General features: G+C 33.8%; 1 pseudogene; it reads right to left on the reverse strand.

The window, feature by feature from the left end:
• Window positions 1–2,809: 2,809 nt before the first annotated feature.
• LOC145131540 (putative serine/threonine protein phosphatase 2A regulatory subunit B''delta) lies at window positions 2,810–7,092 on the reverse strand (annotated as a pseudogene).
• Between the last annotated feature and the right edge of the window lie 3,571 nt (window positions 7,093–10,663).

Raw genomic sequence — 10,663 nt, forward strand, 5'->3', positions numbered from 1 at the left:
TACAAAAATATAGAAAATATATATAAACCAAAACAATCAATTTCATCCAATAAAATCATGTCAAAAAATTATAATACATTGATATTAAAGGGATCTGATTGTACATTGTTATTAAGAGCTTTTCCCTAACTATATAACCTAATACTACATTTGTGGCACATCTAATGAAAAATGTTGCAAGAGGCTGATTGTCCGCTTCACTGTTTCTTCCTTATCTTTTTTTAACTTCCTTTCCTGCTCAACAAACATAAATGTTGATTAGATTCATGTTGTGTTTATTAGTATTCGGTTTTTATGATTCCCAATAGGATATATATATGAATGAATAGTAGGGGATTATATATGATCTTAATTCATGTAACAAAAAGGAGAAGGGATGTATGCGTATGATCTTAACCTTAACACCCTTGCATTTAACCAAATGAATTAGCCTCATCATACAAACAATTAATAATTACAACACCTGATATGATGGAGTATGTAATTGGACCATAACGTGTGGTGTGGTTTACAATTTTTTAAAGCATCTTCCCATATGACTCTTAATTATGTGGCTAACACTCTACCAGATGTAACTAAACATGACCAGGTCTGTATAAAAAAAACAAAACTAAAACTAGAACTTTACCTCTTCTTTAAATGTTTTGAATTTTGTGCACTACAGTGGAAGTTCCTGTATGAATAGTGCATCTCATTAAGTCACTAATTCAATTGAGAAACTTTGAGCACTCTGTTCCCTGTAATAAGTTACACATGTAAATGAAATGATACTAGGGTAAATCTGAAAACCCTAATTTCATGGCCTTTGGATCTCATTAAGGAAAATAAGTTGTGGATCATGTCATTTACTGATTGAAAGAAAGTGTGATTGACTACATGGACACCAAGTTCCTGATTCATCGAACACTTGGTGTTCATACCCACTCAGTTCCACATAAACCAAACATAAATGAAGGGGGGCAAATCATTATATCATATACATCAACAAATTTATAATAATCACTTACTTGTCTACAAAGCATATATATATATATATATATATATATATATATATATATATATATATATATATATATATATATATATATATATATATATATATATATATATATATATATATATATATATATATATATATATATTATGATTATCACACAACTCTTCAAGCATCCCAATGTTCCAATCATTGTTAGATCCAGCATCCCAACTTACGTATAAACCATAAGAAATGAGATAAAAGAGAAAAAAAACATGAAACTAAATAACTAAAATTGTAAGAACAGATGATATTATTACCTCATCTGAATGATGACCTTGAAATTGTTCTGAATCAAAACATTCCTGTAAATCATAAGAAATGAGATAAAAGAAAAACTACCCTTTATGTCTTTGAGAAGTATTATGATTTGTATTTATGAAATACCTGCAAGATTTGGGGATTAGCTTGCACCATGGCTCGAAGTGCTTGAAACAGGAACACAAATATAAATTATATTTTTATTTTATTGAGATAATTAATAATTAATGTATATGTAGATATGGTTGACTAGTTTATAAATAAATAAATACCTGTGCACTGTTACGAAGAAAATCCAAGTTACCAGCAGGACCATTTGCGTCCATGTCAGGAAGTCTCTGGACCAAACATGACAAGGTTACAATCTACACGGTCTAAAACGAAAATTTTCAATCTGAAAGAGAAGAAAAATATTGAATACCTGAGGGAAGAGATGCAAAGGGTTTGAATTTGGTCCACTTGGAGGAACAACTGCAGCTGGCGGGGGCTGAGCATCCTGCAGACCTTGCAGTAGTGAAACTCTGGCAGCTGGCGGGAGTTCTGTTGGCTCCGGTATACAGCTCACTTGCATATATTTTAACCTCCAAATTAACAAGTTCATAGATAACAACAATGTCATACCCCAATTTTGCAATCTCCTATTTTTCAGAGACTTCCATTTCGAAACCGGAGTTGTGTAAATCTACAAAATCAAAAAATAAAACCTCGTTTCAATTTGAGAATAAGAGTTAACCAACTACACCACTGTTCTCAATTTCGAAGTGAAAAATCACACTGTTGTCGAATACCCGAAAGAGCAACAAAAAGGAGAGAAGATAGCAAAAAAAAGAGAAGATTCATGGATTTTTTCAATCATATTATTTCTTCGGTTTTGATCAATGTCTCGTGTATCTGAAAACAGATTATAAAATTATTTTAGTAATATTTTAAGTTTCTTATTAGTTTTTGAATTTTTGTGGTGTATTATAATAAGTGCACCTATTTCCATGTGTGCTTTGCTAGGGATGTTGTTGATTGCTACAGGATAAAACTCCAGTATACCTTCAACAAAAACAACATTTTAAGGATAAATGATAATGAAAGTGATTTTAAAAAAAAAAGCTTACCAATAGTTGCAATAGTGTCTATGGATCCAGATTCAAGAACATGTTTTTCCACAGCTAGTGCCAGCTCAGCAGCAGCCAAACCTGCATCATTTCTATTCCAAAATTCTGTATACGACTCAAATATATCACACAAATAAGATAATAATAATAAACAAAAGTTATAAAGAATTGTTTATTTTATACCTTTGTGGCATTAAAGCAGCTCGAGCATGGCCTCCATTTCCTCCAAAATCAACTTTAATGCTTGTAGGAGCAGCAATAGCAGTCACAATACCTTTATAAAGAATTGTTTATTTTATACCTTTGTGGCATTAAAGCAGCTCGAGCATGGCCTCCATTTCCTCCAAAATCAACTTTAATGCTTGTAGGAGCAGCAATAGCAGTCACAATACCAATAGAAATTCCTTCATTTTCCAAAATTGGTCCTTGTTCTATATGAAGTTCCTGCAAGTTTTCCCCTGATATTGAAAACACTTCCTGCAAGTTTGCTTCTTTTCATGTCACCTAGTGTAAGATACCCTTCCTCCTACAACACCAAATAAACACCAAACCATATTATTAGTATTAAAATACTCATGAAAAAAAAATTAACAGTAGTTTATTCATTGCCTTTGGTCCAATCATGTCGACTATTTGACACAAAATATCTTCAAAAAGAACAGGCTCTTGGGACATGCATTCCATTCGATGCAACTGTTCTTCATAGAAGAATTGCATTTCATTCCTTGTAATCACACCGTTTGCATTTAAATCTACACACTTGAACCTGAAATCAAATCAAACAAAACTTATTAATAAATGACTAAATGACTAAATTTAAATCTAATCAATCATGAAGAAAGGTAAGTATAGTAGTACCAGTCTTCCAGAATCGGCTCTGATGATTTATCTTCTTCGGATAAAATGAAATAAACAAAATCTTCATATCCCATTTTTCCTTCAACATTACAGGTAAACTTTCTGGGTACCTGAGAGAATGAGACATTCATGGAGAATTAAAAAGAAAAGCATCAGAAACGAAACAAAAAGAAAAAAGATTAAGAAACACAAACCTGTGAAAATATTTTGTCAGCAATTCTGTATGTGAGTGCATGATTACGATATTGTATAAGGTTCTCTTTATCTGTTGGGTCAAAAATATTGGTTTATACTTTACTTTTCTAGCAAAATGTATTTTTCAGTCATGTAATATGTGTTCGCGGTTGTGTTTACCATATTTTTCAATCATGTGATACTTTTCTAGCAAAATGTATTTTTCTACATCTTCTGTTTGTGATAAGCAGGATATGTCCTGGGAGAGAGTACCTTGCAAAGATGACAAAGGTCAATCCAGTTTCAAAATGGACTGGGCTCCTAAGACCAACTGATCCCGCCCTGTGTCGGAGCAGCTATAGAGGCATATCATCAGACTTCGGTTTGTTGATAGTGGCTGTTCCACGCACATGATAGGAGGCATCTCTCAAATGTACAACATTCAGAACTTTGTTTGAGAGTATGTGTCCTTTGCTGTAAAGGAAGAAAGGAAGGGATCACTCATGGGGTTAGTCCTTAACGATGTGAAGAATTTTCGGATCTGTTCTGAGATTATGCGTGTTGTTCTCAGACCTTCTGGATGCAAATTCAATCGGTGACTTACGGTTTGAGTTTTCTTCTCTATACTCCTGAGTTTATTTTAAACTGATTCGTTTTGAATACAATTTTTTTAGACAAATTTTATTTTCTTATATGTTTATAGGGAAGTGATATCAAGATAAAGTGATAACGGGCAGTCTTAACCAGTGTAACGTACTGAATCTGAATTGTCTAGACTCTGTGTTCGATATGCTGGTAGGCATGAAGGATTTGACAATGTGGATTTAGATAGGATCGTTTGGACCGACCATACAACGCTCAGGTAGATTGAGCAGTGAGATAAACATAGGAACCCACGGGTTACACTAAATTAATACGCATCTAGAACTGTGGCTTAACTTTTCCTTGATGTAGAGATTTATGTCCTTAATTCTGGTTCTGATAGGGCGACTAGGGGGTTCTGATAAAGTAGGTATGCAGGAAATTATTTTCTTGCTTTCTATCTGTCAGTCATATGTTGCTTCCTCTGCGTGATTGGAAGAGATCCGACCTGGAATGCAACATATGCAACTCTATTTCTACGTACCTCCTTATCTATGAAATTATTATTATCTGTTAGCCATATGCTGTCCCCTGTGCGTGATCGGAAGATCTGACCTGGGACACAACATATGCACCCTACTATCTCTATAACCCTCTATCTTTGTTAGTCATATGTTGTCCCCTCTGCGTGATTGAAAGAGATCCGACCTGGGACACAACATATGCATCTATCTCTAAACCTGACTTCCTCCTTAATAATTGTTTACTCATCTAAAGTAAGGAGTCCTTAGCAAGTTCTTGATAACCAGGGTATATTGGGAAGTGGGGAACACGTTCTAGTGCAACCAAAATTGAACCATTTAGAGGTTGTCTGTAGATCTCGCTGCTTAATTTAAGTGGACAACAATACCTGTGGTCGTCGTCAGCTAAATGGTATATTTGAAAATTTTGTCGATATCCTTCGTGTTTAAGTGGACAACAATACCGGCAATTGACCAGATCTATTCATGAAGGTGAAGGTACTGATAAACAAAGTTAAGACTGTCTCACAACTTTGATCCCAAATATTTTTATTTTTGTTAAATTTGTTCATAGTTTTCCTCTATGCACAAATTTAGGGGGAGAATTAAAAAAATTCCAAAATCAAACAAAAATCAAAAAAATAATATATATATATATATATATATATATATATATATATATATGTTGTTATTTCTGTTTTATTTCTTGTTCAGAAAAATCAAAAATCCAAAAATATTTTTGTTTATGTTTTATTTTTCAGAAAATATAAAAATCCAAAAATATTGTGTGCTAAGTTTTCTTTTAGTTTTGTTTTGTCTTGAAAAGTGAATTCAGATGTAGATGAGACTCATGGAGACTGTATCGAGATTTTATGAGCCAAGGCTTCATCCGTGATCATCAAAGAATTCTCATTCGAAGGAACAAGAAATGAAGACACTTCTTTCAACTTTCATATCTTTCAACCCCATAAGCAAGCTGAAGCTGCTCTTCAAGATTATGTGACAGATTGCATTGAAGCCTCCTCAATGAATTTGTTGCTATTCATGTACCTATTGAAGTGATCCAAAAGATTAGACCTCTCTGATATTCTCTCTGAAGATTCTCAAGCTGAAAGCGCTATCTTTCCAGAATCTCTACAAGAAGCCTCCTCACCCAACGTGCGTTCAAAGCCAAATTTTGAAGAAAAGCCCAAGTGCTCAAGATGAAGTCATTTATTGAAGATTCATCATGATCATCTTGAAGTTGTAAAGAAATCGAAGATAAACGCTGAAGCCAAGCTCCAAATGAAGATTGACAAGAAAAGCCAGCTACTTTTAAGGGGGAGCTTGTTGGGTCAATTAGAAAAGAAAGCTATAAACCAAGGGGGAGATTGTTGGGTCAAAAATACTGGTCTATACTTTAGTTTTCTAGCAAAATGTATTTTTCAGTCATGTAAGGTGGGTGAGGAGTGTACGGCTAGAAAAAGAGGAGAGTTCACGGCTAAGAGAGAGAGAAGAGAGAGAGAGAGAGACAGAAAGGAGCTTAAGTGTGTGTTAGTGTGTGTGAATCTCATGTAAAGGAGCATCATTCTATTCATCAATACATTGGGATTCATATTATTATTATTCTTCTTCTTCTTCTCTATTTTTGATATAGCATCATCCAATTGATTGAGATTCCGCACCATCAAGCGGATCTGATTGATACGTCAAGCGAATTCGGGACTTACATTATCTATCAAGAAGTCATGATTTATGTCCAGCTCCCAGAATTTGCAATAAATTACATAGAAGTGCTCATAAGAGAAATATTTGTAACCAAAAAATCAATCATGACATTAATCTAGTAAAGAAAGATGATGATGATGATGATGATGATGATGATATTACAATGATTACCTTAAAACTTTGTTAATGTACTCTTCTTCATCTGCATGCTTCATTGCAGCAACTAAATTTCCACGTTAGAGCTCTCTGAGGATAAGACAAGAATCACCTGCTCTATTCATGTAGTAGAAAATTCTGTATATAACCGTTTCAGCTGCTCATCACAATTCACACCAAACCAATCATAAAAATTATTATATCAATAAATACAACTCCAATGTTTAAAAAATGATTAAAGGAACTATGATCATGTGATCGGACATTCTTGCGTGATTTCAATATTTGGTTCTGCCCCTAATAAAGTGGTCAAGATTTGATAAGAAGAGGTTGTGATTGAAGCAGAAAAGAAAAAAAAGAAATAATTGCATTTTTGGGATCCAATTGCTTGTTTTGCATCAAGATTTTATAAGGCGTCTTCAATGAACAACATTGCAACATCTTTCCTTGATGTTCCCATCCTAACATTTGTAATATCTGTTGGGAGACTGTTAAGAAGAACAGAACTTGAAATTAAGAGGTTATACTAGTTTTTAATAGAGAACTGTTGTCTATTTCATGGGAGTAAAATGATACAATTGCATATTAGAGATAGCAGATTGTTCTCTAACGCAACATCAAAAAATGAATACAAACTTTCAACATCAGATGTTGGTTGTTTCGTCCCATCTTTTTTCTTGAAACCTGTCATCAATCTCTTGGAAATAAGATCGACTTCCAGTGGAACTCTAATTTACGGAATCAATTGAAGTTTTCTCACTAGAGGAACATCATTCAACAGAAAAGGGAGAATGTAGAAGAAATATCGAGAGAGAGAGAAAGAGAGAGAGAATACAAATGGTCGAGAATGAGCGACCATCAACTTACCTGATGGGAGGAACAACGAAGACAACTTGCACGTTGATTTGTGGAGGAGGAAAGGCTACCTATACCTTAAAGGATGCTTGAATCGGACCTATATAGGGCTTCACTAGTTCATAGATGGTGACATGGATAAGTCGCAAAGCCCTTAATCTCCTTGTAAGTTTGATATAGGTATAATGTAACGAGCCCTAAATCATATTCTTGTGAGTGTGAGGAGTCGTAAATGGTTGGCTCTTAAACGAAAGCTTGTAAAATTGATCAGTCGTCGCAGTCTCGGTGAGGTGAGATGAGCTCGAGGTCGCCAGTGGGAAGAGTTGAGCGGAGGTCTCCGGAGGTAAGAGGTGAGTGGAATTGAGCAGATGTAGCAAAATTTGCAGAGAGCATCCTTTTCAAAAAAACCCTAAATCCCTTACGGTTTTGTTATAAGATGAACAATATGCACAATCTGACGCTAGAGGAGGCAACGAAGATTGGAGGCGGTGGACGTGGGTGAGGGTCGGGGTGGAGACGAGGGAGAAGAAAGCCGAGGTTTAAAAAATTTGAGGATTTCATTTTCCCTCTAAGGAGACGCGCGTTTCTTACAAAAAATATAAAACGACATTCACAGAGGACGCACAATTTAGATAAAGTGCCCTCCGTGTTTTTTATTTTTTTACATGAGACACTAATTTAAGGGCACGCAATAATGCGTGGCCTAAATCCTTAATTTTTTTGAAGAGATGACTCTTTTTTAATGTCACTCTCTTTTGCGTAACATTAATCAATGAGTGTCGTGGTTTGCGCATGGTAAAGGATCTTTTTCTTATAGTGATTATATCTTAAGCTCTTTAAGATCCTTGACAATCAATGCAATTTTACTTCATCCTATAATTTGGCATGATCTATCTATATAGGTCTTTAATAAAAGAATTAGAATGTTAATTATATATATGACTAGGAACGATACTTTGTTCCCACTAGCTTTATAGTAACACAAGAGTTATCTTGATTTATAATTAAATCACACGTGTGATTGACTTATAAGAAAGAAGATTCTTACCTTGAGATGTTAGCTTAAATCTTGGAAAGATTTTCATTCACGTATGTTTTCTCCTTTGAAAACTCACTTTATATTCATAATATATACTGAGGAAGATTAGTCAAGCCCATACTTGAAAATCATAAATGAATGCGTCTCTATATGTTTTAATATTATTTGATCAACTATTGAGCAGATTCAACAAAAGTTGAAAACTTGCCAGTTCCGAACTATGATGCATTCAGTTTATGGTCTTTAGCTCTTACAGTTTCATATAGCTCCCACTTAGAAAAAGAACTTTCTAAGCACTTGTCTTCTAGAATGACAGTTAGTACGATTATTAGAAACTTCATCCTAAACAATCATTTAGGATAATCCACACAAATACAATTAGTAGATGCCAGAGTGAGATAAGCTTATTTATCTATCATAAGCTTCATAACTGCATACCTTTTGGATAAGGATAAACCATTTCATCCTTAGTCTAATGAAAGTAGTTAATCTACTTTTTTCGTTGGATAATATATATATTCAATATATATATATATATATATATATATATATATATATATATATATATATATATATATATATATATATATATATATATATATGTTGCAGTCAGCATAGATCCAAATTTTTATAAAGTAATTAGTTGTTTGAAACATCATATAATGGACTGTAAGGTCTATGTTTTATCCTCTTCAAAAAACTTGTACTATGGACATTCAACCAGTGGCCAGGTGACCCTATCCCACTAGAGAATATCAACGCTACCTCGAACATCAAAAGATACATCTGAGTGACCACATGATCCTGTGCCACAAGAACCATACTAATAACGAGTGAGTGCTTTTGATGGAGTGAGTTGTGAATTGATTCCACAACTCCTAAGATGTTCCAAAAGACATGGTTTACAAAACACATTTTCTTTATCACAATGAAAGGTTAATGATTGTCTTATTAAGTTGTATTTCAATCTTCACTATGAAACAATTTAAGCAAATCAAAGGGTTCAACAATGATGAATAAAAGTCGTCAGTCTACTTTATCTAAGTATATATCACCAAATCTATTCATGGATTGAAAAGATACATCAATTATGTATAATTCTTTTTCAAGCCTTCTGTTCTTTAACTACTAATAGATTTATACACTTGCGAACCATATTCCCATATAAATAGGATTCACATACATCAAATGAATCAAGCTCATTTGCCTTAAAAAATTCCATCCTTTTGAAATTTGTATATGTGTTTCACATTTATATGGTCATGATGATTATGGCATAGATACGTTTTAATCAAATGTCATATGATTAATTACGTTTTATGATCAGAACTATCAATTTAGTGAAAGCTTATAGATTTACTTCATAAATAACATTATGAGGAAATGTTCTTTAACACTGAATACATCATTTCAGAACATGAATGTGCACATCCATTAAATGATAAGTAAATCTAGATTTATTCATAAATTTACAACTATTACATGAACCTATAAAAGAAGTAAAAAAACATGTATTGTTTAAAGGCTATAACAACACTTGTTATATCCTTCGCATGAAATATCATTCGTTTGTAATCAATTGTTTATTTATTCCATAGTGTCACATTAAGTATAACATACTTATGTGAATGATGGAAAAATAAATAGTTCTATCATATAGATATCTTAAGTCTTGTCAAAGTCAGACTTTTTCAGCTCGATGAGATTAGGGAAGCAGATCCTCTTTCAATGCCCATTTTTTCACAATAGAAACAACATTAATGCTTTAGATCCTTTCTTGATTTTGGGTTTTATTTTGTATTTCCCTTAACTGAACTATGAGTGTATTTAAGTACACAATCTCTTAGATCTTCCTTTATTCAATGGTTGAAAAGACTTGTTGTAACGACCCAATTTTTCAAAAGAAAATTTTCAGTTTTAAATAGTCAAAACACTTTTCCATAAACCATAAAATCACAATACACTTGTTTTCAAATTCATATCCATAAAAATATTATTTCCAAACATCAGAGTGACCCATAAAAATGCCTGAGAGAGTGCACGCCACGCCATCAAGCCTTGCCCTTGCCCTTGGGCTCAGATGTACCTCAAACAAATCCACAAACAGTAAGCTAATGCTTAGTGAGTCCCCCAGAGCATACCCTATGCACAATCCACATAACACATATCATATTAGCTATAAAAGCAACATATATCCCATAAGCCATGCATACTAACATATAAGGATGTCGTGCGCTCCCCCATGGGTCATATACCTTCATGTCATGGGCTCCCCCATGGTCTTTACCTAGGAATGCCATGGGCTCCCCCACATGGTCTTATATCCAACTGCCACAGCCTCCCCGGCGGTCTTCCATGCAATAACATA

This window comes from Lactuca virosa, chromosome 8 (genome assembly GCF_052849685.1).
Source record: "Lactuca virosa cultivar CGN04683 chromosome 8, Lactuca_virosa_CGN04683_v6, whole genome shotgun sequence".
Classification (NCBI taxonomy): Eukaryota; Viridiplantae; Streptophyta; class Magnoliopsida; order Asterales; family Asteraceae; genus Lactuca; species Lactuca virosa.